The sequence below is a fragment of the Pseudonaja textilis genome, chromosome 1, assembly GCF_049901715.1.
Source record: "Pseudonaja textilis isolate UNSWEBS1 chromosome 1, rPseTex1.2, whole genome shotgun sequence".
Taxonomy (NCBI): domain Eukaryota; kingdom Metazoa; phylum Chordata; class Lepidosauria; order Squamata; family Elapidae; genus Pseudonaja; species Pseudonaja textilis.
This window is the reverse complement of record NC_141990.1, coordinates 13,210,427-13,238,141: the sequence shown is the minus strand read 5'-3', so window position 1 is coordinate 13,238,141 and position 27,715 is coordinate 13,210,427. Positions and strand designations below refer to the sequence as shown.

General features: G+C 41.1%; 1 protein-coding gene across 2 annotated transcripts in view; it reads right to left on the bottom strand.

Annotated features, from left to right (window-relative positions):
- Window positions 1–27,715, bottom strand: part of CALN1 (calneuron 1) — a 234,738-nt gene that overhangs the window by 183,779 nt on the left and 23,244 nt on the right. The window contains exon 1 of one of the 2 annotated variants that reach the window (XM_087926293.1): window positions 448–728. The exons of the other annotated variant lie outside the window; for it this stretch is intronic. The gene's annotated coding sequence lies outside the window, so the exon portion shown is untranslated. Of the gene's footprint in view, window positions 1–447; window positions 729–27,715 lie in introns of those variants that run through there. 2 annotated transcript variants of the gene reach the window in all.

The following is a 27,715-nucleotide window of genomic DNA, read 5'->3' as shown; positions in this document are numbered from 1 at the left end:
ACACAGGCATGAAGAGGTGAAAACTTGAGCACACACAGACCTCCCCGACTGGCTGGCGCTCGGTCAACTCCAGCAGCCCCCCCACCACCACCACCCTTTCCCTCTAACCGTCGGCTTCGGGCACCAACAGGTCTCTTCGGTCGGCCGAGGTGAAGCTTTTTTTCCCACGCACCAGGTGCCCGGTTCCCGCGCCCCCGAGAGAAGCGAACCAACCCGGACGGCCCGCCTGCCTCCTCCTCCTCCTTCTTCCTCCTTCTCCTCTTCCTCCCGTCCTCCTCCTCCTCTCCCCACGAGCGAGGGCACCTCCCGGCTCCTCGCCTCCTTTTGGGCACGTCGGAGAGACCCCCGCGCCTTCGCCCTCTCCTCCCCTCCCCTCCCCACCCGTTCCCCTTAGGGGAGAAGGTTCTCTCGCCAACGGGGCAAGGGCGTCGGACCGGCGGGGCTCACCTTCCAGGCAGGCGGCTCTGCTGCTCCTACAGGTCTGGCTCCCGCCTCCCCGGGACGAGCTTGGCACCTTCCTCCTCGCCTCCGGGTGGTGCCGAGTCCGTTAAGCGGGGTGGGGGGGTGTTGCCGGCCGGATCCTCCCTCCTCCCCCCGCCGACCTCTTCCCCCAGAAAGCAGAGACAGAAGAGCCCACGCCGGCCTCCAAAGGGGGTCTCGGAAGCCTCCGCATAAAGCCCCCTTCGGGAAAGCGTGCGAGCGCCCGGCGGGCTGGCGCGGGGGGCGGGGGGGGGAGGTGGCTGGGTGGGTGGAAGGTGGGGTCCGTTCGGTTCACGTGCGGCCGGCTGCCCCCCGAGCGCCCGGCTGGTCCCGGACGTGCGTGGAGCTCAGAGGCGAATCCGCGCAGCAGGTGGCCATGGCCGAGGGCCCCGCCCGCCTCCGCTCGTCACGGGGGTGGCTGGGTGGGTGGCACAGAGAGAGAAAGAGGGAGGGAGGGAGGGAGAGAGAGGGAGAGGAGGGAGGGGAGAGGGAGAGAGGGAGGGAAGAGAGAGGGAGGGGAGGGAGAGGGAGGGAGAGAGAGGAGGGAGAGGGAGAGGGGGGAGGGAGGGAGGGTGGGAGAGGGAAAGAGAGAGGGAGGGAGGGAGGGAGAGAAAGAGAGAGAGAGTGAAGATGCAGAGAGGGGGGAAGATCGAAGCAATTTGGAGGGGGAGGAAGAGGAGGGGTTCGTTCGGTCCGGCAGCGGCTCAGCCACGCAGCCGGCCGGCCGAGCGCCTTGGCAGCCGAGAAGATGGGTGCGGGGTGGGGGGGGGGCGGTGGGAAACCAATCCTGCCTCGAGTCGGCAAACCCTCCAACTCCTCCCGATCCGTCTCGCCCACGTCAAAACTCTGCACGCGAGGAGGAAGAGGAGGAGGAGGAGGAAGAAGAAGAAGCGGCAGATCCTCTTGCTACCCGAACGTTGGGGTCCCGGTAACCCTTTCCGCGCCGGCTGTCATCCCCCCACCTACTTGCCTCTTAGAAGGATTTCACATCTTGCCGTCGCCCCGTTCTTCTACTCCGGGGTGAATGTAGGGATGTACAGAAGGGATGGAAGAGAGGAAGCCCACAAGATTGACGATTGATTGATTGATGATGATGGTGGTGGTGGTGGTGGTGGTGGTGATGATGGTGATGATGGCAATAGCACTTAGACTTATATGCCACTTCATACAGCCCTCTCTAAGCGGTATACAGAGTCAGCCTATTGCCCCCCCAAAAAAAAAAAAAATCTGAATCCTCATTTTACCCACCTTGCAACGATGGAAGGTTGAGTCAACCTTGAGCCTGTCGTGATCAAACTCCTGGCAGTGGGCAGAGTTAGCATGCAGTACAATCATGATGATGATGATGATGATAATGATGATGCCGACAATTGCATTTCTATCAACATTTGTATTTCTACCAATCTTATACCTTATTGTTTGGTTTCCAAGCCCTAAAAATCAATGCCATCATAACTCACCATCATACAGACATTCAGAATTCTTTGAATCCTATGTTTTCCCCTAGTGTGGCTTCTAGCTCCTTAGCCCAATAACAACAATCACATTAACATTATATTAATGTCCAAGATCCACCTCTGTTAACATAAGTATAATTCCGAGACGAGCTCTGCGGTGTAATAATCGTAATAACAGCACGAGGTCTTTCGATCCCATTTATCTTGGTCGACTTTCCCAAAATCTGTATCCGAGTATATGGATAATGATATTGAAATAATAAATGCAGCACTTTGGGTGACAACCTCAAGACAAATGGGTTTGTTGTGGCACAAACTTCCTTGGGCTTGAGCCCACTTCATCAGATGTAGGGTTGCCAACGAGATGGATAGAAAGCAAATGGGTTGAGCAGGAGAGAAGGAAAGCTAAAGTCAAATGGGAGCACAATGCATTTTTTTTCCCCAAATGACATTTCAATTAAAGCCTAAATGCAGGGAAAACAGCTGGTGAGCAGGGATTGACCACTTCTGCTGCAGGTTTTAATGTCAACCTATTGTCCTGACTCCCTTTTTTAGGACCCTGTAGGGTAACTAGCAAATAAGGGGTACTAGAAAGAGTTGAGCATTTACTGGCCGGATGCCCTTCCTGACACTTATGTGAAGGTCGCAGCAGAATTTTTTTTTCTTTGTGCCCTAGGAGAGAAACATCTGCTGCTACTTAGGATTGAACTCTCAACCTTTTTGAGTGGGAGGCAAGACCTGTCAATAGTGGTGTCCCCCAAGGCAGTGTTCTAGGACCAACTCTCTTCATACTCTACATAAATGACCTCTGTAATCATATTAAGAGCAACTGTGTCCTTTTCGCTGATGATGTAAAGCTATTCAACACCACAGACAATACTGCTACCCTTCAAAAAGACCTTGACTATGTATCAGAATGGTCAAACAAATGGCAACTTCATATCTCAACGAATAAATGCTTTGTCTTACATATTGGCAAAAAATAAAAAATAAAAATAAAATACAGGCTGAATAGTCAAGATCTTGTTGATGATCCAAACTCTGTCAAGGACCTTGGAGTACTCATCTCTAATGATCTAAGTACTAGAGCCCACTGTAACTACATAGCCAAAAAGGCGTTAAGAGTTGTTAACCTAATCTTACGTAGCTTTTTCTCTGGTAATATCACACTACTAACTAGAGCATACAAAACATTTGCTAGACCAATACTTGAATACAGCTCATCAGTCTGGAATCCACATTATATATCTGATATTAACACAGTTGAGAAAGTCCAGAAATATTTCACAAGAAGAGTTCTCCACTCCTCTACTTGTAAAATACCTTATGCCACCAGACTTGAAATTCTAGAACTAGAAAACCTAGAACTATGTCGCCTTCGGTCCGATCTAAGTATAGTATATAAAATCATACATTGCAATGTCCTAACTGTCAATGAATACTTCAGCTTCAACCATAACAATACAAAAGCACACAATAGATACAAACTCAAGGTTAATTGCACCAAACGTGATTGCAGGAAATACGACTTCAGCAACAGAGTTGTCAATGTCTGGAATACTCTACCTGACTCTGGTTTCTTCCACAAATGCCAAAAACTTTACCCTTAGACTTTCTACTATTGACCTCACCCCTTTCCTAAGAGGTCTGTAGGGGGTATGCATAAGTGCACCAACGTGCCTACCATCCCTGTCCTATTGTTTCTTTTATTTTTCTTATATGTATCCATGTACTCATAGCTATGTTTTTACTTATACCTATTATCTTGTAAGCAATTGACAAACCAAATAAAATTTAAGAAATAAAATAAAAAAAACTACGTCACACACCGCTCAATCTGCTCTCCTTACTGAGGTTAAAATAGAAAGGATAACCAGGAGCAGATTTGGTCGGTTGACATCACGCTGCCAACAAAGTGTATATAGTCAAGGCTATGGTTGTCCCAGTTGCAATGTATGGCTGTGAATGTTGGACCATAAAGAAGGCTGAGTGCCAAAATATTGATGTCTTTGAACTCTGGTGCTGGAGAAGACTCCTCTGAGACCCTTGGACTGCAAGGTGATCAAACCGGTCAGTTCTAGAGAGGAGATCAACCCTGACTGCTCTTTAGAAGGCCAGATCCTGAAGATGAAACTCAAATACTTTGGCCACCTCATGAGAAGGAAGGACTCACTGGAGAAGAGCCTAATGTTGGGAACAACTGAGGGCAAAAGAAGAAGAAGGGGACGACAAAGAATGAGGTGGCTAGATGGAGTCACTGAAGCAGTAGGTGTGAGCTTAAATGGACTCCAGAAGATGGTAGAGGACAGGAAAGCCTGGAGGAACATTGTCCATGGGGGCGCGATGAGTCGGACATGACTGCAACTAACAACAACAACAAATGAAGAACCAGAGGTGGAAGCTATTCTAGAAAGCTTTAAAAAATGGAAGAAGGAAATGATAAATAATGTCCATATTTTTGCCAAGAAAACTATATAGACATGTTCCTGAGGTCACCAGGCATAAAGGTTAAGCTTTGCCTAGGAGGCTGTGGGGAAGGAGGGAACCACTAATTCTATTTGCATCAAATTCTATCTCCCTCTCACTTGTTTCCTTCCACTCCCAGATGTTCACTTCACCCCATCTTCTCCGACATGTTTCTTGGCACTTACAATGGAAGTCAAGCTGGCCATTGGTTGCATTTGATATTACATGGCTCCAAATCAACAGGTAGCTGAACAGCAGCATGGAGTGCTTTTTCCTATCCCAAAGATGCAAGATTAAGGAGGAGAGAGAGATAGTAAATGCCATGCTACAGCTTTAAGAGTGAAGGACTAATGTTGAGTAGATATCTTTGTGGAAATCAAAGAAACTTTCTGAGCCCCTTTCAGTTCAGACATGATAGAATAGAATGGAGCTGCAAGGGAAGGAAGCAGGAGAATCGATATAATTTCAGATAAGTAACTGTCTAGTCCAGGGGTATCAAACTCAAGGCTGGATCCGGCCCACAGGGTGCTGAGATCTGGCCTGCAGGGCGGCCCTGGAAACACCGAAGGACCGACCTGCAGTGTCTCTGCCAGCAAAAATGGAGCTTGAGAGAGCCGCATGAGGCCCTCCCCAGCTCTGTTTTCACTGGCAGTGGGTTACAAGACGCCTTCGCAGCCGGAAACAGAGCTCAGGAGTCCCTTTTGCTGGCAGAGAGCTCAAGCCACCACAGGCAACATGAATGACATTGAGCTGGCCACACCCACCCTGGCCACTCCCACCCCAGCCCCCTGAGGTCAAACACAACCCTGATGGAGCCCTCAATGAAACCGAGTTTGACACCCCTGGTCTAGTCTTTTCTTAAAAACCTTTAGTGATGGAGTGCACTTGATTTCCTAAGGCAATTCCTAGCAATCCTGAAGTTTAATGCAGTGTTTCTCAACTTTGGCAACTTTAAGATGTGTGGACTTCACCTACCAGAATTCCCCACCTCATATGTGGAGTTGAAGTCCACACATCTTAAAGTTGCCAAAGTTGAGAAACACTGGTTTACTGTTGCACTTTTGAAACATGATGCCTATAGTGATCTTGATATACTTGCTTCCAACACTTGCTCAAATGAACGAGTAAAAATTATCCATCCCGTCAAATGTGCAGTTTACACCAGTGGTCCTTGATTTATTTAAAGTGACAATAGCACTGAACAAAAAGTGACTTTATGACAGATCTTTGCAATTACAACCATCGTAGCATCCCCAGGGTCACGTGATCAAAATCCAGGCACTTGGCAGTATATCACTGTATTGACTATGATTGCAGCATCTCAGGCCCGTGTACTTTCCCAACCATCTTCCAACAAGCAAAAAGTTAATGGAGGAAGCTGGATCTTTTAATGACTGCATGATTCACTTAACCGTCATGGTAGAAAAGGTCATAAAACCAGACAAGACTCACTTAATTGCCTTACTTAGCAACAGAAATTCTGGTCCCAATTGTTGTATGTTGAAGATTCTGTATGCCCTCCCAAAGGGAGTTTTCTTTCAGCTACTGTTTAGTCTCAGGGCAAGCAACAGCTATTTTTCCACCTTACCATCTAGTTCTGAATGAGGAAATCACTGGACTTCTCTCAGCATTTTTTCTACAAATCAACCGACAAGTACTTTCTTTTTCCCTTCCTTTCCAGCAGCAGTGAGTGCTCCACTATCTTGTTTAATTGTTGACTCCCTCTGCATTTTATTTTATTTTTTTCCCGCAAGAAGAGCTTGACAAATTATGGAGGGCTGTCCTTACATTCCTTATACTACTATTATTATTTAAATTACTTCCCCTGCTGATCCCTAACTTCCTTTCCAACTCTTCTTTCTCTTTTAATGTTCTATATTACTCACTTGGTGAACTGTTTTTAAAACACCGTTTTCCCAGACTCTTGTAAGCATGCTGTTCTTCACCCTTTGTTCAAGGGACCCCTGCTTGCATCCTTTTTTGTGATTAAGTCACTGATATATGTCTCTGTTTCCTCGTTTTCTTATTTAGAATTCTTGAGCGAGTTCCTGTGACGGCACGTGGCAAAGATCTCAGTACATTGGGCAAAGAGAGCCTGCCAAGAAGAAACTCAGATAAGAGAGAGATTAGCCCACAATTAGATAATAGGAGGGGTCAGAAGAGACCCTCCTTAGTTTACCCATATAAAGGAGGTAGTATATATATGCGTGTACTTTTAGACTGGCAAGACTCTGTCGATGCTCTACAATGAAATAGAATGAGCTTAACTTTTGATTCCAATCTAGCTCATCCCACAAGGCTGACATCAATCAGACTATCATATTAGTATTTCATCTTGGGTGTCTCCCATTGTTTCAGTTTGAACATGGATGTTCATGGATTGGTTCCTTGACTGATGAAGACTCAGAAAATCGCTACATAAGCAGCCAGCGGCAAGCTTGTTATTTTTAGAAGAAAAACCTGCCTTTTTAAAGATGAAAAACAAGTTCACAGGAAGGCTGTTAGATAATAAAAAAAAAGTCCCCACCCTAATGTATAGGTATATAATTAGTTCTAAATGGGAAATATTCCAAGTATTGGTTCTCAATAGTGTAGGAAGCCCCCTCTCCCCAGATTAAAATATTCTTTATTCTTCATATTAAAAGAGACAGAATAGTATATTTTCCCAAAGGAAAAATGGAGAAACATGCTCTTAAAGACAGAAAGCAGCCCCAGTCTTCCTGCATAGTAAAACAGCCTCCAGCAGATTCCTGAAGTCTTTAAAGATGCATGTTTTGTGCCCATTAAGGAAGACTGGTTCAATCTATTCATAAATAAAATGCACAGAAGGTTGGAGCTGATGGGATTAAAATTTACACACACCCCTCCCAAATTCTAAGGACAGGACATGGCCTTTATGACACAATAGGATTAACCCACCACCATTAAGATAGCAAAAGACACAAGGCTCGCTACATTGCACAACCACCTGGTGCATTGCAAAACCCTATAAAAATCCACCCATTCCTAAGCCAAGGGGTCAGTCAGCCAATCTAGAAACATTTGCTTCTGTCAATGAAGTTTCTGGAATCCAAGTAAACCTTTCCTTGCAGCCAGCCAGCCTTAATTTTATTTCCCGCGCCTTTCTCCCAGTTTGGAACAGGGTCAGATTTTTCTTCCAACAATGGAAAATATTCAGTTGCTGGAATTTTGTAAATTCCTTCTATACTTTTCAATAAATCTTGCTAAAGAGAGACCAAGACAATTGTGCTTAGAAACAATCACTTTTAATTTGGGGGAATGGCACACAAAAGGGTGATCACATTTTGGCTGATCACTTTTTCTCTAATGTGCTTTCCCCCCATTTTTCTATGGGGTTCCTAGATGACCCCAATTTCCTCCATTTATATCCCAGAGTTGGGATCGAGGAACAGAGGATTTCATGCCTTGTCACTGAGCTAAAAGCAAAGATCACCGACTTTCATTTGCTGAATCTTCCTAGGGTCCAGAGTTTCTGACCCAGATGAGGGCAGCTTTATTGGTGCAACCTCTTTAGCTTCCTGCTCACCTTATTGCAGTTGTCTCCTAACTGGTGTCCAAAGTACCTCATTCCATCCTCTAGACTTTATTCATTCAGGTTGTTCTGGACATTCCGTGCTACTTTCAAATCTAATTTCCTCACAGGGCTCATTCTTGGTTCTCTGTTTCAGTCAAAGCCAGTATAAATCAAATCTGGCTCAAATTGTGTTGAATCCAGTATCTAAGGGCTGATATATCTATGGAGGTTCTTAATTTTCCAGGTCATGGTTGTCCCAAAGATGTTTTTCCAAAAGTCAACTGGACTTCCTTCATTTTTTCTTTGAAAATGTTTTGATTCTCAGCCAAGAAATTGTCCAGTTCTTCAGGGGGAAAAAAAAAGCCCCTTTGGGATTATCTTCTAGTATTTCTGTACTTCAATCCTAGATGTTCTTCTAAGCAAGATCTGTTTTTTGCTCTAGGTTGTGATTTTCAAACTCCCACAACTCTGAGATCAACTCCTTCCTTCCCATTGTCTCTTTGAAAGTGTGATGGCCTTTAGAGAGGATTTGGAGATATTTATTCGACTGGCAGATAAATGTAGTGTCTGGTTATCCCATTTTTTTTCTCTTATTCACCCTGGCAGCCTTAAATTAATATCTGCTTTATTTTAATACTTTATGGACTTCTAGGTAGACAATCTTATTATAAAGGTAAATGTAATGGTTCCTCTCACACATACATGCTAGTCGTTTCCAGCTCTAGGGGGCGGTAAAGGTAATGGTTCCTCGCACAAATACATGCTAGTCGTTTCCAGCTCTAGGGGGCGGTGCTCATCTCTGTAACAAAGCTGAAAAGCCAGTGCTGTCCAAAGACATCTCCATGGTCATGTGACCCAAGGTGCACAGAACGCTGTTACCTTCCACCAAAGTGGTCCCTATTTTTCTACTTGCATTTTTACTTGCTTTCAAACTGCTAGGTTGGCAGAAGCTGGGACAAGTAACGGGAGCTGACTCCATTACGTGGCGCTAGGGATTCGAACCACCAAACTGCTGACTTTTCTGATCGGCAAGCTCAGCGTCTTAGCAAGTATTGTTTAAAATGTATATTGTTGTTGTTGTCCATTTGGTTGTTAATACTTGATTACTTGCTAGGCTGTTAAATTGTGAACTAATTTTATTGAACGGGGTTTTTGAATTGCTATTTATTTTTATTTGTACCATGCATATAATTATGTATGTATAAATGTGTGCATGCATTTTTATTATTACATTTTGAGCTTGCCCACCTATGAAAAGATTCTGGGTGGCCTACCGCTATAAATGAATACAAATTTAAAAAGAGAAACAATAGGCTGAGGCCCTATAAAGAAGTCAGATATTATAAGAAGACTGGAGACCAGGGGTGGGATACAAATATTTTTACTACCAGTTCAGTGAGTGTGGCTAGGTGGGAGTGACTAGGTGGGAGTGGCTAGGTGGGAGTGGCTAGGTGGGAATGGCTATGAGAGTAGGTGGGTGTGGCTTCTTTTTTCAGCAACCCCACCCCCGGTGCTCCCCCCCTTTTTTTTAACCTCCTGGGCCTCAGGAAAGCCTCCTGGGCATAGTCAAAACAGCTGATTGTTGGGAGGAAAAAGGAAGAAATACTGGTTTGGCTGAATCAGTACCTGTTTTTTTTACTACTGGTTTGGCTGAACAGTAGCATTTTTTACTACCAGTTCATGTGAACCAGGGTGAACCGGTAAAATACCTCCACTGCTGGACACTAAGCCATATGATGAACAGTTAGGGATGTAAGGTATGTTTAGCCAAACAAAGGCAAGGTGAATTACTGAATAACAGAATTGGAAGGGATTTTGGAGGTCTTCTAGTCCAACCCCCTGCTCAGATAGGAACCCCCATACCATTCCAGACAAGTACCTATCCAGTCTCTTCTTGAAAATCTCCAGTGTTGGACACTCACAACTTCTGAAAGCAAGCTGTTCCACTGGTTGATTGTTCTCCCTGGTGGGAAATTTCTCCTTCATTCTAGATTGCTTCTCTCTTTGATTAGTTGCCATCTATTGTTTCTTATCTTGCCTTCTTGGTACTTTGGAAGTAGATTGAAAAATAAGTTGGTGGGCTCTATGTTTTAAAACAGTGAAGACTAAAATTCAACAAGGCTTAAGGGGTGACATAATAGTTCTCTTCCAATTCTAGAAGAGCTGTCACAGGAAAGGGGAAGTTGACTTATTCTCCAAAGCACCTGAGATCAGGACAAGAAGAATACAGATAGTCCTCGACTTACAATACTTTATTTAATGGCCGTTTCGCTTAACAGCAAAAATTGTGGTCTCAAAATTATAAAATAACAATGTCAACAGCATATAAAGAAAATTTGTATAAGATGTTTTACAGGTGGCATTTCCCCCCAACAAGAATAGCAAGAATGTTCAAGAACAAATCTGAAAAATGTTGAAAATGTCATCCAGGTACCTGGCTCATATTACCATATATGGTGGACTTGTGTGGATGCCAAAAAATATTGAACTAAAATCCACACATGGTTGGAAAAAAATGACAAAAAAGCATATAGGCTTGAAACCAGAGATATTTTTATTGGGAATTTTACCTGAAATATACAGTAAAGAATTGAAATATCTGATTGTAAATGTGTTAACAGCGGCTAGAATTGTATTTGCTAAAACTGGAAAAATGAGAAATAGCATCACAGGAGGAAATCATTAAGAAAATATTGGAATGTGCTGAAATGAGTAGACTGACATTGAAATCAGAGAACAAGAGGATAAACAATTTTATAAAATTTGGGATCTATTCTATCAATGGTTAGACAATAAAACATGGTAATGAAATATGTAGATTTTTAGAAAATAATGAATATATAAAGATGTATTTTTTCTTTTTATTAGATCTACAAAAGGATTGTAGGATAGATTTGAGGATAATATGAACTGTGATAAAACAAATTAAGTAAAATATGGATTATCTTGTAAATCATGAATGAATAATACCGTGTTTCTCCAACAATATGGCCTCCACCAATAGGAAGCCTCACCATGTTTTATTGGCATAAAATCAAATTAAGCCCCTCCCCCCAAATTAAGGCCCATATTAAACATGCGAAATGGGGGGGGATGGAGGGGTCGGGCTTGCCGTTAGGAAGTACTTTTGTTGCATGCCCGGATATGGTGCTGCCTGCGTTGGTGGGGCACTTCATATCGGGAGACCTTCCGCCACCATTGCTTTCCCTTCTCCCTTGCTGCCGCGGCGTTAGAGCAACACCGCAGCATTTGGCGCAGCCACGTGCAGCCAGCCAGGGCTCCTCCCTGCAACCAGAGCCCTGCGGAGACACTTGGCTTCAGGCGCTCCTGGCTGTTGCTATCCCAGTCAACTTTTTGTGTAACATATCCAGAGGAATATTCTCTTTTTTGTAGCAAGGGAAATATCCTTTGGGAAATATGGTATATTTAAGAATAATGGGCATCCCTGATGAGAACCATCTAAAACTCTTTAGAATCTATTATCTACACACATGAGACTTTATTTATTATTCTGATTTTATACCAAATCCCTCTGCCTTCATGAAAAAAGCACACGAATTGTCGGTGGAATTCATTAAGACATGGGGATGGCCATCAACTTGAATGACTTTGGGGATTTAAAGGAGGAGGCATCTATCAAAGTCTGTTCAACATGAGCTCTCAATTTCTTCCACAGACACAGAGGTGTGTGTCTCCATCACTTGCCTGAAAATACAAATGCTTCTCAATTTACAATAACTTATTCACCTACCATTCAAAGTTACAGCTGCACTAAAAATGCGGCTTACAATTGTTCATCTCAAAGGTGCTTTTTCAAGAGGCAACTGGACTTTCTGGTTTTTCTTTGAAGATACATTGCTTCTCATCCAAGAAGCTTCTTCAACTCTGGCTGGAAGATGGGGAATGGAAGGATTTATACTCTATATCAGGGGTCTTCAAAGTTGAAGACTTGAAGACTTGTGGACTTCAACTCCCAGAATTCTTCCTCCAATCATGTTAGCTCATTAATTGAAGTCCACAAGTCTTAAAGCTGTCAAGTATGAAGACCTTTGCTTTAAATCCTTCCATTCCCCACTATCCAGTCAGAGCTGAAGAAGCTTCTTGGAAGAGAAGCAAAACATCTTCAAATGAAAACAAAGAAAGTCCAGTTGCCTTTTGAAAAAGCACTTTTGGGATGACTATGACCTGGATGACTGAGAATTTCCATAGACACTTATAATTAGTTCACACACTTCCATCCATTGCAGTATCCCCATGGTCACATGATCCAAATCCAGGCACTTGGCAACCAGCAAGGGTTGCAGCATCCCAGGGTCATGTGATTGCCAATTGTAACTTTCTCGGCCACCTTCTGACTACCAAAGTTAATGGGAGAAGATGGATTCACTTAACTGCATGATTCAATTACAACTGCAGGGATTCATTTAATACCCATAGTAAAAAAAAAAAAAAAAGATTGTAAAATCAGGTGTGATTTGCTTAGCAAGGGAAGTTGTGGTCCCAATTGTAGTCATAAATCAAGGATTATCTGTGCTTTTAAACTATTAAACTAGCCGAACCACAGAAAACTACAATGATCTAATACATATTGATTTTACAGAAGACAATGTTGAAAAAGCACTATGCAATCTAAAACCATCTCTATCTATTGGACCGGATAGAATATGTGCCTACTTCTTAAAAAAGCTATCCACTGCCATAGCAGAACCTCTAAGCATAATCTTTGAAAAATCTTTCAGGACCAGTTCCTTGCCTAACTATGGTCACAAGCCATGGTCATCCCCATCTTCAAAAAATCTTCAAAAAGGGAGACCCCAGCCTAGTTGAAAATTACAGAGCAATCTCCTTATGCTGCATCACCTGTAAAGTCATGGAATCAATAATTAACCAATCCATTATCCTCCACTTAGAGACAAACAACCTACTCTCTAATAAACAATTTGGTTTCAGAAAAAAACTATCCTGTAATCTGCAACTCTTACACTGCAAAAACATATGGACTACACAACTCGATCAGGGCAAAACAATAGACACAATCTACATAGACTTCTGTAAAGCCTTTGATTCAGTGCTACATGAAAAACTACTCCTAAAACTAAAATCTTATGGTATCTCTGGACAACTGCATAACTGGATAGAAGCATTCCTGTCAAACAGACAACAAATGGTCAAAATGGGGAGTGTCCTATCAAATTCTGTACCTGTCAACAGTGATGTCCCCCAAGGCAGTGTTCTAGGACCAACTCTCTTCATATTCTACATAAATGACCTCTGTGATCATACTGAGAGCAACTGCGTTCTCTTTGCTGATGATGTAAAGCTGTTCAATACCACAGACAATACTGCTACCCTTCAAAAAGACCTTGACTATGTATCAGAATGGTCAAACAAATGGCAACTTCAAATCTCAACAAATAAATGCTCTGTCTTACGTATTGGCAAAAAAATGATCTAAGTGCTAGAGCCCACTGTAACTACATAGCCAAAAAGGCATTAAGAGTTGTTAACCTAATCTTACGTAGCTTTTTCCTCTGGTAATATCACACTACTAACTGAGCATACAAAACATTTGCTAGATCAATACTCGAATACAGCTCATCAGTCTGGAACCCACATTACGTATCTGATATTAACACAGTTGAGAAAGTCCAGAAATATTTCACAAAAAGAATTCTCCACTCCTTTACTCATTGCAGAATACCTTATGCCACCAGACTTGAAATTCTAGACCTAGAAAACCTTGAATTACACCGCCTTTAGTCTGATCTAAGTATGGTATATAAAATCATACATTGCAATGACTTACCTGTTAATGAATACTTCAGCTTCAACCATAACAACACAAGAGCACACAGTGCATACAAACTCAAGGTTAACCGCACCAAACTTGATTGCAGGAAATATGACTTCAGCCACAGAGAGGTCAATGTCTGGAATACTCTACCTGACTGTGGTTTCTTCCCCAAACCCCAAAAACTTTAACTTTAGACTGTCTACTATTGACCTCACCCCTTTCCTAAGAGGTCTGTAGGGGGCGTGCATAAGCGCACCAACATGCCTACTGTACCTGTCCTATTGTTTGTTTTATTTTTCTTATATGTACCCATTTCATGTATTCATAACTATGTATATACTTATACCTATTATCTTGTAAGCAATTGACAAATAAAAATAAATAAATAAAATAAAAATAAATAGAAGAAGAAGAAGAAGAAGAAGAAGAAGAAGAAGAAGAAGAAGAAGAAGAAGAAGAAGAAGTCGTCAGATGAATGGATAATCTGTCTTAAATTTGGCCCTGGTCCCACACATCCTGCCTGCAGCTCTGCCCCCACTTCCCAACCGCCAGCCCAGGAGCTTTTTTGTGGGGTTGTTTTGAAATAGCTGAAGTAGCATTTGATGCAGGGAGATGAAATTTTCGGTTTGGGATCACATGCAGAGTTTCTGGTTTCTCATTCCAAACTTCTGTGCAGAGCTGAGGATGGATGAGATGGCTTAAAAGGCTCCTTCCAAATCAGTACTTCTATTTCCCATTTAGTTGATGAGGATAAAATCCACCCTGCAGCCTCCTGGCTATGGTCTCATTTCTTTCATCTAGAAAATTGCTAATGTTTTGTACAAGATGCAAGGGGAAAAATATATATATATATATGGACACCCTTTACCTATCATCTCATTACAGGCAGTCCTTAACTTACAACCATTTGTTTATTGACCATTCGAAGTTACCACGCCGCTGACAAAAGTCACTTATGACTCTTTCTCACATTTAGGAACATTGGCGGTAATCTTTTGGGAGCTTTCTGAGAAGCGAAGTCAGTAGGGAAGTCAGATTTACTTAACAATCCTATTACTAACTTCAGAACTGCAGTGGAAAATAAGGTTTTCCTCCCCTCCTTCAGTAAGGCCAAAGAATTTGAAAGAATACAATACATTTTGTAAATAAAAATGGCGGCAGTTCATAAAGATTACTAGGTTCAAATTATTTCCTTAGCAAGGAAGGTAAAGCAGGAATGGTTAAATTAAATACTTTATTTCAAGCAGAAAATATGTTCTTATTTGGATATCGCTTCTGGAATATGTGCTTGTGAAGAAAAAAAATGAAACTTTGATTTTAATTTTGTTGATTAGAAAGATTTGGTGTTATAGAAATGACTAGTTATACAGTATATTAATGTGTAAAAGCAAAAAGTTGAGGTTGGAGTGTGGTCATCTTGTACTGTGCTAATAAGAGTTGGAAGTCAATGCCCCCTTTTCTTTCTTTTTCTCTTCCTCCTTGTATTTCACACTCCCTTTTCCCATTCCTTTTCCTTCCCTTAATTTCCTATTTTCTTTTCCATTTTTTTGTATTTTATACAATAAAAAATGAAAAAAAAAACCCTGCGGTGATAAACTTAACAATCGCGGCAAGAAAGTTAGTAAAAAGGGGCAAAATGCACATAACTACTTGCTTAGCAATGGAAATTTTGGGCTCAATTGTGGTCATAAGCCAAGGACTATCTGTAGGAGTTATACCTACAATCCATTTGGAATTCTGCCCTTGATCTCATTAACTGAGGTAGCCTCTCTTCTCGGTTTATATTTAAATTCCCCATTCTCTTGTGACATGCCAGTTTTCTCACTTTCAAGATGAATTTGGCATTCTTATCTGATAGCTTCTGACAACTCAAGCAAGCAAGCTATGATCTCATAAGATTTTGACTGCATTTAATTTAAAAAGATTTTTTTTTTCATTTAATTCAAGCAGAACAAGCTGGATCCCATCTAAGAATCTCAGCGCCACTTGGTAGCCTTTGGAAGAAAGCTTCATCTGAATGAAACTTTAACATCTAGATGAATTGTAGACCATCTTTATATGAATCTCTTTTTTATATACAGTGGAACCTCAGGTCACAAATGCTCCTGTTTGCAACCAAATCGGGTGGCAAACAAAAAATCCACTTGATTTTTGAATTGGGTGACGATTCAAAAATCAGATGGCGAACAAAATCAGCATGGAAAGATTCCCTTTCTGCCCCAATTTCCCTTTCACCATTTTTTTTGTCCATGCATGCACAAACGGTCATGCTTCCAGTCACAACCAAAATGGGTTTTGACCATAATCCTGGAACGGATTATGGTCACTACCCAAGGCTCCACTGTATCCTAATTGGGGTGAGCCATGTCCAAGAAAGGTCAAGAGCTACATAATAATTCCTATTCTAATGCCAAATAAGTGACATTCCGCATAAAATATATCTATCATGCTCTTTTTTTTAGGATGTTACAAAGGAAGGGAATAAAAAATATGAAGCCAAATAAATGAATATGAAATTGTCAGGTGCAAGAAGTAAGGAACCAAAACAGAATTCAAAAGTGTTTTAAGTTTATTTCATACTACCTCTCCACAAGAATCTGAAGTCCAATGGTCAAGGGAAATTGGTGCCAGATAAGAGTCAATAGACTTTAAAGCAAGCTGGACTCAGATGTCTTATTAGGGCACAGAGATTCCAAACTGATGATGTGTTTGACTCCACCCTCGGGCCCAGTTTGGTCATCTCCTTCAGAAATGTACCTCAAATTAGATTACACAAATAGTTTACCTATTTGAGATACTTCTTCATACCCTTCTACTCTTGCAAGCCATTATTGTGTTGACCGTGACAATATGTGTTGCCATATCTGTTTTTTAGACTTCTAACCTCTCTCTTTTTGAAGATCTCATTAGCTCCATCCAGCAAGGGCTGTCTTGGTATCGCCCTTCTCATCCCATTTACTCTTAGAATCAAAGAATTGTAGGATGGAAAAGGACCTTGGAAATCTTTTTAGTCTAATCTCATGCCCAAGGCAGGAGTTCTTATTCTACCCCAGACAAATTATTGCCCAATCTTTTCTTGAAAACCTCCAGAAATAGAACACCTACAATTTCAGGAGACAAGTGATTCCATTGATTAATTGTTCTCACTGTCAGTGAGAACACTGTCACTCAACCTGTTATTTCTAGGTTGGATCTCCCTTTGACAAGCTTCCACCTCTTGCTTTTAGTTCTGCCTCAGGTGTTATGGAGAATAAATCAACTTCCTCTTCCCTATGACATCCCTTCTAGTATGGAAGAGAGCTATCATAGTCTCTCCTACGTCTTTTCTTTCTTAGGCTAAACATACCTAGTTCTTTTAGCTGTACATTGTACAATTTAGCCTCCATACCCTTTATCATCTTTGTTGCTCATCTCTGCACACTTTCTGGGCCTCAGCATCTTCTGTTGAACATGTCAAGATGGAACAGCTTTGCTTCTTTCAAACCTTAATGCTTTTCAAACATGTCAATGAATTGGGGGGAGGGGAGAGTCAAAATGAATGCTGATAATGTGGACCGTGAGAACCTGGCAACCATCAAGGTCACCTTGACAGGTGCTTGAGAAAGAGATGGACTGTTCCCATAACAAAAGGATGTCTCATAATTGGACAATGTGATCATCCAAGGGTGGGGAGAAAGGGAAGCTATTATTTAACTAAGCAAGCATTTACGCAGGAAAACCAGAGCTAGTTTTGATTCTTCAGTACCAAAATGGTTTTACTTTTGGGGATGTAAAGCTCCCAAGAGTGTTTCCTTATTTTGGGTTCACTAGTTCACAGTACATTTGTTTTCTGTCCAATAATTATTATTATTTATGTTATGGTGGAATATAAATCCTATCTATCTCTCTACCTCCTCTTTCTCTCCCCTCTGTTTTTATGACCCTGTAATCCCCTGATTCAGAGTAGAGTTGGGATGACTAGATGGAGCTCAGCATTTATTGGTCAGATGCCCTTCTTGAGGCCACATGGAGTTTGCAGATTTTTTTCCCCTGCGCTCTAAGGGAGAAACATCTGCCACTACCTAGGCCACCACACTGCCTGCCTGCCTATCTTTCTATCTATCTTTCTATCTATCTGTCTATCTATCTATCTATCTATCTATCTATCTATCTATCTCTCTTGCAATCTTATCTTCAGCCAGTCTTCTTATGTCCAATGCGTTGGTTACTCACTTTTGTATTCAGTCCATGCTCATTCATTCATTCATTCATTCATCCATTCATTCATTTCCCATTTCTTCTTGATTCTAACTTTCAGCATACTTTGATGTTTCTTCTGACATAGCCCACGTTTGCTCCTGCATATGAAAATGGGCAGAAGACCTCTCTTACACACGACCATTTTATCTCTGTTACTTTTTAAGCAACATTTTAATATCCTGTTTTGTGAAATTGTAAAAAAAAAAAAAAAGTAGACAAATTGCTATTAATTACAAATGCAAGAAATTACGCAGGCTAATGCAAAATAGTATCAGAGAGGGGGTTCTTTTCTGGGAAGGTTCCAATAGCGTATTGTTTCAAAACAAACAAAGAAAGCTCAAGATTTTTCTAAGCAGAAAACCTGAATCACATCCAAGGTTATAATCTTTAAGATGCAGGCAAGCATTCAATAAAAAAAGGTTTTAAAGTATGTTTATTCTTCTAAAAGCCTTGTTTCTGCTGCGTGGCTATAATTAAATTTTTGGCTGTTGAATAGATTTATTGTATCTTTCAATTTGAATAAAATATGTATTGGAAATTCAGCACTTTTTTCTGTTTATTTATGTTTACATTAAGTACATTTGCTGTGTGTAAAGCTAATTTCCTCTGGGCTGCATTAATTTCCTGATATCTTCCTACCTTTTTTGAAATCCGGTTCTACGGTTGTCTTCACTTGTACCAACCTCATAATGTTGAAAACAAGAATGGAGCACCCAAAGTCTGTCAGTGTTTTGTCTTCAACAAAGAACAGAGGACAAAACTACCAAATGTATTCTTTTAGTTTTTTGTGTAAAGTTTTGTGTACTTGATCTAGCACAGTTTTTTTTTTTAAATTGTATCACAAATCTCTTTGATAGTATGGTAAAACTCAGTAGACTTCTCTGGTGAAATCTACAGACTCTTTTCCAGGAAAAAAAAGTATTTAAAGATACAAAATGCACAGATATAGATTGAAATAAAAAGAAAACTGCTGGTGATTAAATGTACCTATCAAAATGTTAACAATAATTGAACTAATTTTAGATGGTTAAATTTGTTGAAGTTACACAAACGTTTGAAGTCCATGGCCCATAAATTACTTAGCTACCTACATTCATTCTGGAACAAAAAGCAAAATTTCAATTAGGGGTTTGTAAAAACATAAAGTTGCAATTTCCCCTCATCCAATGGGATCCAATGAAATCCCATTTTGCTCCTGCAATTGTCTCTACTCCTAAAAGCTCATAACTCTTAGGAATTTGATTCAATTAATTAAACTATTGCAGTTGGCTTTACTAGCATTGTAGGTAAAAATCCCAGTCTAGAATGAATGAATGAGGAGAAAGAGGAGCTGTTTTAGCTACTAAACCATTATTCCTTCATCCTACTGAGACTAGTCAGAGTGAAAGTATGAGTTTTCTAAATGCCTCTAATCTTGGTTATAATCTGCAGCAGTGCCTGAAATGAGAGAAAGGGGGAATAGATTTTGAACAATGGTGAGAGACGGTGCTTAGAATGGATTCTGTAGGCTGGAGTTTGAGGGACATCAACATTCATGCTGTGACTGCTTATGCGGGTACAACACGGGAATTTGTAGCCTCCACAATTTTCATAGGCTTCACACAGATTGCTTCAAAACCCACCAAGTAGCAGGGAGTAACTTTGATCTGCTTTTGTATTGAAAACAACTGGCCTTCATTCAGAGTTCTGAGGAGTGATATCAATGCAATGGAGGGACCATTATGTGGTGGGTTTGGACTGTTGCAGTATATTTCCCTCTGTAAAATATAGAGACCATATTAAATTGGACCATATTCAAAAACCTAACTATTTTGAGGATATTTTCCATTAGCATTAGGTGTTGTGTGGCAGATGCTTGTCTATTTGAATTCTTTAAGTCCCAGAGCTTTTTAGCTTCTTCATTTTCTATTACTTTGTCTATTTTGTGGTCCCCTGTTTGCAGGCATTACTTATGAGGGTTATTATTGATTTGATCTATATGGCCATCTCATCTAAAACACTCCCAGAAGTTCACAACAGTCAATGGATGATACAATAAAAACAAGTTAAAAACCACTGTAACAAACGCATTAAACTCATCCTCAGTCCATTTAAAATGGAGAATTGTGATCAGTGGCAGAATTCATCTCACGTCAGCTCAACACAGTCATTGAAAGAGCCATTTCCAGACTCCCAGGCACAGTGACAGATATTAGCACGATTGAGTGGGTTCAGAACTACTTTAACGACAAAAGTTTGCACTTTTCTGTACATAATCGAATTCGCTACTCTACTAGGCTCGAAATTTTTTTTCCGGATAACCTGGAATTATGTTGCTTACAGTCGGACTTAGATATTGCATACAAAATTGTACGTAGTAATGTTTTACCCATGAATGACTTTTTCTGTTTTAATCGCCATAATACGCACGCAAACACCCATTTTAAAGTCAATGTGAACAATTCCAAACTCGTCTGTAAAAAAATATGATTTTTGTAATAGAACTGTCAAAGTCTGGAATGCTCTACAGATTCAGTTGTCTCAGCTACAAATTTTCACAGTTTTAGTCACAAATGGACCTCATTTCATATTTAAGAAGTCCATAAAGGGGGCATGCATAAGTGCACCAACATGCCTATTGTAAGTTTTATATTATTTGTATTTTTGTTTTTTCTTGACAAACAAACAAACAATAAATAAATAAATGTCTTCATTTATTAAAAGCTGGGAGGGTTGGGGCTAAATCAGATTCCAGGTATGAAACTCCACATGGCAGAAAAGGCCCTCTTCCCTGGGCCTCTTTCACAGATGGGAGTCCTATTTACCTAATGCTTCCACCTTCCGTTTTCCCTACAACAGCAACCCTGTGAGGTAGTTTGGGCTGAAAGAGAGTGATTAACCCAAAGTTGTCCAGATGGCTTTCCTGTCAGAACTAGAACTCTCAGGCTTCTGGTTTCTAGACTAGCACCTTAGCCACTACACCAAACTGGCTCTCTTTTCACATCAATCTCTTTTCTCTGGTCTATTGTGGGGAAGAAAGATAAGGATTTGTAGAGACCAAACAGCACAGATGGAACCCAGTTGTGGCTTTAAAATGTGGTATGGTATATTTGTGGAAAAAACATTCCAAAACAGTTTGCTGAGAAGGAGGACATCTGCAGCCTTTAAAGACTGCAGAATTGAATGGTAATGTCAGCTGAACCTGGGAAGCAGGAGGAGGTAAGAATTCCATCCAGTGTGAAAGCTTTTCAGAATCTTATTGTTGCAAGTGGCAATTATCTTTTCTGACTTAAGTTACACCATAGATGGTTTTTGATTGAGTAAGATGGAGCATGAAAAAATCAGCACATAGAGGAAATTCTATCCAGCTTACCTGTACCCAATCATTTGTCCAGTCCATGATGAAACACTAGATACAGGTAGTCCTTGACTTATAACCATAATTGAGATCGCAATTGCAGTCATGAAGTTGTGATGGTCATTAAGCAGAGCATTACCTGATTATATCTGATTTGGATCTTTTTTTGACGTTAAGTGTACATGGCAGTCATAAAGTGAACTTGTTGTTTGTTATGGGCTTTTTTTTTGCCAGAAATCAGAAGTAAATGTCAGTTTGTGGCAAAAACATCCTAAATTAGGGTCACGTGATTACAGGATGCTGCAAGTGGCCGTAAATGCAACCCAGAGACCAAGTACCCAAACTGCAGTCACATGACCTTGGGGAAAGCCACATTAATAGCAATAGCATTTAGACTTATGTCTGTGGAGATTCTCAGTCATCCAGGTCATGATTGTCCCAAAGGTGCTTTTTCAAGAGGCAACTGAACTTTCCGGTTTTGCTTTCAGCTCTGGCTGAAGAAGCTTCTTAGATGAGAAGCAAAATGTCTTCAAAGAAAAATTAGAAAATCCAGTTGCCTCGGTGGAACAACTGAGTGGAACAATTTGCCTTTGGAAGTTGTAAATGCTCCAATGCTGGAAGTTTTTGAGAAGATAATGGATTTGTCTGAAGTGGTATAGAGTATCTTGCCTAAACAGGGGGTTGGACTAGAATAGTGGTCACCAACCAGTGGGCCGGGGACCACTGGTGGTCTGCAAGAAAATTTTGGTGGTCTGCAGAGAAATGTCACCCCCAAAGCACTCCCCAAAGCAATTAATTCAGGCTGTGCGGGAACACAAGGCTGCGCTGCCCACATGGCCCATGGGAACACAAGGCTTGTGTCGCTTGCATTATGAACACGAGGTAGTGAGGGGAGGGGGAAAAGGGTGAAGGGGAGGAGCTTGCCCCACAAGCCTCGTCTGGCCACTGGGCTGCTTCTTTCCGTTTCTTTCCTCTTCTGCTTTTGGCTGCACACAAGGAAAGCAGCAAAAGTTTTTCTCTCCCCCAAACTCTGCCAGAAATGAGTCTCTGGGACCCTGCAAGGCATTTTGCTCCAAGAGGCTGCACTGGCATGACAAGTCTCACAAAGACTCATTTCTGGCAGAGTTTTGAAGAGAGAGAGAAAGACTTCTGCTGCTTCTGCTGTTTTCCTTGCATGAAATCAAAGGTCTCTCTTTCTCTCTCTCTCTCTCTCCCCCTGAGAATGAAGCTGGAGACAGTAAAGAATGATTGATCGGTAGGAAAACGGGGTGGGGGATTTTCTTGCAGACTTTTGGGGGGATTTTCCCAGGGTCTCTCTATTCTACCATCTCTCTTTCTCTCTCCCCAAGAACAGACCTGGTAAGGAATGTGTTTGCCTTGGAAGGGGTGGGGATGTGTGAGGGACCTGTGTGTGTGTGTGTGTGTGTGTGAGAGAGAGAGAGAGAGAGAGAGAGAGAGAGAGAGAGAGAGAGAGAGAGAGAGAGAGAGAATCACAGCCAGCCCTTCGAGGTTAGATCGGATCTCTCTCTCTCTTTCTCTCTCTCTCTCCCACCAATGTTAGCAAACCACCGTCAGTCAACATTCATATTAGTAGTCCGCAGCATTTAAAATTATGAGTTTGGTGGTCCCTGAGGTCCAAAAGTTTGGTGACCCCTGGACTAGAAGACCTCCAAGGTCCCTTCTTGAAAATGCATGTTGGGACACTTAGACATATGTATCACTTTACAGTGTTTTACAGCACTCTCTGGGCAGTTTACAGAGTCAGCAAATCACCCCCAACAATCGGGAACCTCATTTTACCAACTTTGGAAGAAAGGAAGGTTGAGTCCACCTTGAGTCCTATCAGGATAGAACTTCAGGCCTGCAATACTACACTTTAACCACTGTGCCACCAGGATTCTTTGAGGCCATTGTAACTTCAAATCTGGGTCGTGATTTTTTCCGCGTAACTAATTTTTTGTTGTAACTTTGACCAGTCACTAAGCAACCGGTCAAAAGTTGAGGACTATCTCTACTGGCTTATACCTAGGTTCTTGAAGATCTTGGACAGAGCTTTTTATTATGTTGTGCTGATTACTATTACAGTGTACACTAGGATTATTTGGATTATAGTGCCTGAAACTCTGATATAAGCCTTAATGAACTTTGCATTGTAGGTCACTCCATAAAAAAACAGTGCTGACTTTTACTGAGTCTGATCTCCTCTTTTTAAACACTTCCAAAGAAGGAGAACAAGGAGACGCAGTGGCTCAGTGGCTAAGATGCTGAACTTGTCAATCAGAAAGGTCGGCAATTCAGCAGTTCGAATCCCTAGCGCTGTGTAATGGAGTGAGCTCCCATTACTTGTCCCAGCTTCTGCCAACCTAGCAGTTCAAAAGTATGTAAAAATGAGGGAGTTCTGGTTTGCAGCACTTCGGCAGCAGGCAGGAATCTGCGATCGTGCGCGGTTCCTGCCTGCACTCACCGCTGGAGTGCCCCGAGCCAGCCAGCTTCGGCGCTAAGCCACCCCGTAGAGGTGGTGAAGACAGGGAAGACCTGGCAGGGTAGAGGGGAGCCGCACCTCTCCTCCTCAGCTAGCTAAACTCCCTTTTCCAAAGGCAGTAAGAGCAGCGGTCAGAAATGGCTGACTCAAAGAAGCACTCAGCCAGAAAAGAAAGTGCAGGAGGAAGATACGAAGTGAAAGTTTTTGCCTGACCGGGAAAAAAGCAACAACTAGGGTACCCTGGAATTTAAACTTTGCAAAAGATACATCACTCCCAAAGATGAGTCGGAAGCAGCGAATGAAAGTGAAAAGGGAAAGTTTTTTTTTTTTCACTCTCCTTCCTAAGGTTGACAGCGAACAGAAATGAATGAGAAATCGGAAAAACCAGCTTTGGCATCAATAGGTAATTAAACTGGATAATTAAATGTTAAAGAGATAATAAGGATTTCTGAACACTAATTTTTTTTTTTTTTCTTGCTGTAAGTGGGAAGGGAGAGGAAAAGAATAAGAGCAGGATTCGGAAGGAGGAGACTGCCTAGAATTTAAAAGAATTTGATTAAATCCTAACAAGACTTCTAAAAGATACATTTTAACTGGAACTTTGTAACTAAACAGTAACCCCAGGAAGAGAAGTGAAAAAAGAAGAAAGTGTCAAAAGAAACAGCTTGTGTGTATTTGGATTGCTTGGTGACTTTGGGACTTTTGGAAATTATATTTGAATGACTTAAAACACTTGGGTGGTTGTTTGAAATTTTTTTTTTTTTTACAATGGCATCACTTGTGGATGAACTGAAAATGGAATTTAAAAAATACAAAGAAGAGGAACAAGAAGGGAAGGGTTCTCTTGGCTCTCTTTTTCAACTCTTAGAAATGGCGATCTGTACCTACGAGAAACTACAAGAAAAGACTGCGCAACAAGAAGATTGGGACAAAGAAGAAGCCATCTTTAACGAACAAGTAACTTTACTTGGGGAAGAAAGGGGAAAGGAGGGAAAGAAAATGGAGACTTTAAGACCTAAAAAAAACAACCAAAAAGGGAAAAATAAGGTGAAAAGTGGATATAATGTTAGAAAGCAACAGAAAAGGGGAGTACAGAAGAGGGAAATAGAGGTGGAGAGACAAGGGGGTAAAAAGGGCAGAGAGAAGAAGCAAGGGAGGGAGGAAGGGAAGAGAAGCTTCAAAGGTGAGGAGCAAGATGTAAAGAAACAGGACTTATTTAGAGATAATGGGTAAAAACTTAACTGAAAAAGTGATTCTGCAAAGGTACATAAGATTGTATTGTTATATTTGTATTAGAAATAATGTTAGAAAATTGGAAACAACATATGATTAAAAAGTGGGATAAAATACTCAGTGTAATTCAGTGAAACTTTTGTGAACAAAAGAAAGGAAATGAAATAAATGAGAGAATTGAATTAGAAAGGAATGGGAACACTTTAATGACACAATGTTTTAAAATACAAGTGAAGTGGGGGGAAAATCATTATGGAAAGTTTATAAGTGTTCCCATAGAAGTATGATACTTATTTGAAAAGTAATGTGTAAAATGTTTAAGATTTAAATGAATATTAATATTAACGACAGATTTAAATTGGTATGGATTGTTGTGTTAATTTTTTCTCTTTTTAAAATATAGTGTGTAACTTTAGAATGTACTAAGCAGAATCCAAATGGAAGTTATGTATTATACTAAGTTTTATAAATTTAGGGGAAAGAGATAAAGGCGTCATACTCCAATTAGTGATTACAGGAGAAATTTTGTTTAATGAGAAAAGATAATAGACAGCTGGAAACAGGACAGACGAAGAATATAAGTATAATGATCTGAACTGAGATGAAATAAATAAAAAAAAACTAAGAAAGTTAAAAGAGGGGAGAAGCTATATAGAAAATGTAGAATGGCAATAAGATATGGAATGGTATATAAAATGAGCATGAATTTGAATTTGTGTCTGTATGAAGAGATGTAACCCGGGATCAAGCTGCTTTCAAAAAAGATGTTTTATGTTTTTATGTTTTATGTTTTGTTTGTTTATGTTTGTTTTTAAAAATCAATAAACTTTGTTTAAAAAAGAATGTAAAAATGCAAGTAGAAAAACAGGGACCACTTTGGTGGGAAGGTAACAGCGTTCCATGTGCCTTTGGTGTTTAGTCATGCTGGTCACATGACCACAGAGATGTTTTCGGACAGTGCTGTCTCTTTGGCTTTGTAACGGAGATGAACATCAACCCCTAGAGCCAGAAACTACTAGCACATATGTGCGAGAGGAACCTTTACAGTTTAGTGAAGGAGAGTCCACCTCCTGAGAAAGTCTGTTTCTCTGTTGAACAGCTCTTAACCTTATAATGCTTTTTCCTGATGTCCCATTGAAATATATTCTTTGTAATTTCAGCCAGATGTTTCTTGTTCTGTTTTTTTTTTTCTTGACATCCTTATCTTCATCCTCAAGTCTGCAGCCTATCAGCACTTTGGTATGATTATAAATTGCTTCACTACATTGATATGTTTGTATCTACAATATCTCAGAGCATAGAGGAAGGAAACGAAATGTGGTGAGTGATGCTCTGAGCCATCATCATCATCAACAACATCGTAATGAATAGGTAATGAATGCATGGAATTAGAAGTCTTAATAAACACATCTTGATGTTTCTTTCTTCCCTCCCCCGTATCAAATTTAAGCTTTTCTCTGCCAAATTAGGGCCAGCAAAACAACCTTATAATAACTGCATTCCAGCACACCAGTTGGATCTGTATCAAGCCAGTTTCTCCTTGAAAACACACACAGAACATAATGTACTTCTGGCAGTCTATTTGAAGCAGAATCTTTGTTTGAGCCATGGAAGGAGCATTATTGTCTCCCTCCCCCACTCTCTTTAACAGTTTGATTGGTGCACTTCTACAAATATATGTGAACATATGCTGAAAACCTGGCTCTTCCACAATCAAAAAATATTGCTCACCCTCAAAGCAACTTGACACGCTGGAAAATAAGGATTCAGAAGGCAAAGATTTATCTGATTGACATCCCTTTTTTGGAAGGGAGGAGGAGTTTTATTCGAACCAAGGCAATGGTGGGATTCAAAAGTTTTTACTACTGGTTTTGTGGGCATGGCCTGATGAGCATGGCAAGGGAAGGATACTGTAAAATCACCATTCCTTCCTCACTCCTGGGGGAAGATTACTGCAAAATCCCATTGTCACCTTTGGAAGCCATATTTAGACCAGATGCTTCCACGCTGCCACATTTGAGCCTGGGAAAGTGAAAGGGGAGGAATTTCTTGGAGTATTTCTCATTAGATATACTAGTTAGACATAGTAACATTCAAGGTCAGGTTGTTTTGCACGTAAGTGACAGGAAGTCTTAACTTGGGACAGATGGTGATTGGCTATGTGATGTGATGATGGGTGCAGGGGATGGATTTTGTAGTTTTTACTTATTGTAAGGAAGCCTGGAACTTTCAGATTCAGGATTCCCTAGTTGTGTCAGTTACTATCCAAATAAAATGAAACCTTTGAAAAGATGTCTGTCTTGCAGTTATTGGGCGGAATGGAGGGTTGCTGGAATGCTGAGACCCATTCCCTCCCTACCCTACTAACCTGCTTTCCAGCTCTGTTCTCCTATGCAGGGCAACAAAAGAAGACCCAGCTGATCAACTGGGACTTGGGAGACAGAGAATAGATGGGGGCGGGGCCAGTCAGAGGTGGTATTTGCTGGTTCTCTGAACTACTCAAAATTTCTGCTACCGGTTCTCCAGAACTGGTCAGAACCTGCTGAATACCACCTCTGAATCAAGCTATTGGGAAGAAGGTCAGGCAAGGTGAAGGGATCACATGGGGAATTAGTCTTGAGACATTGGGCAGCTGCAAGAGACCTAGAGCTGATCTCCACTCCCACAGGTTCCTTGAAACCGTATCTGTTTG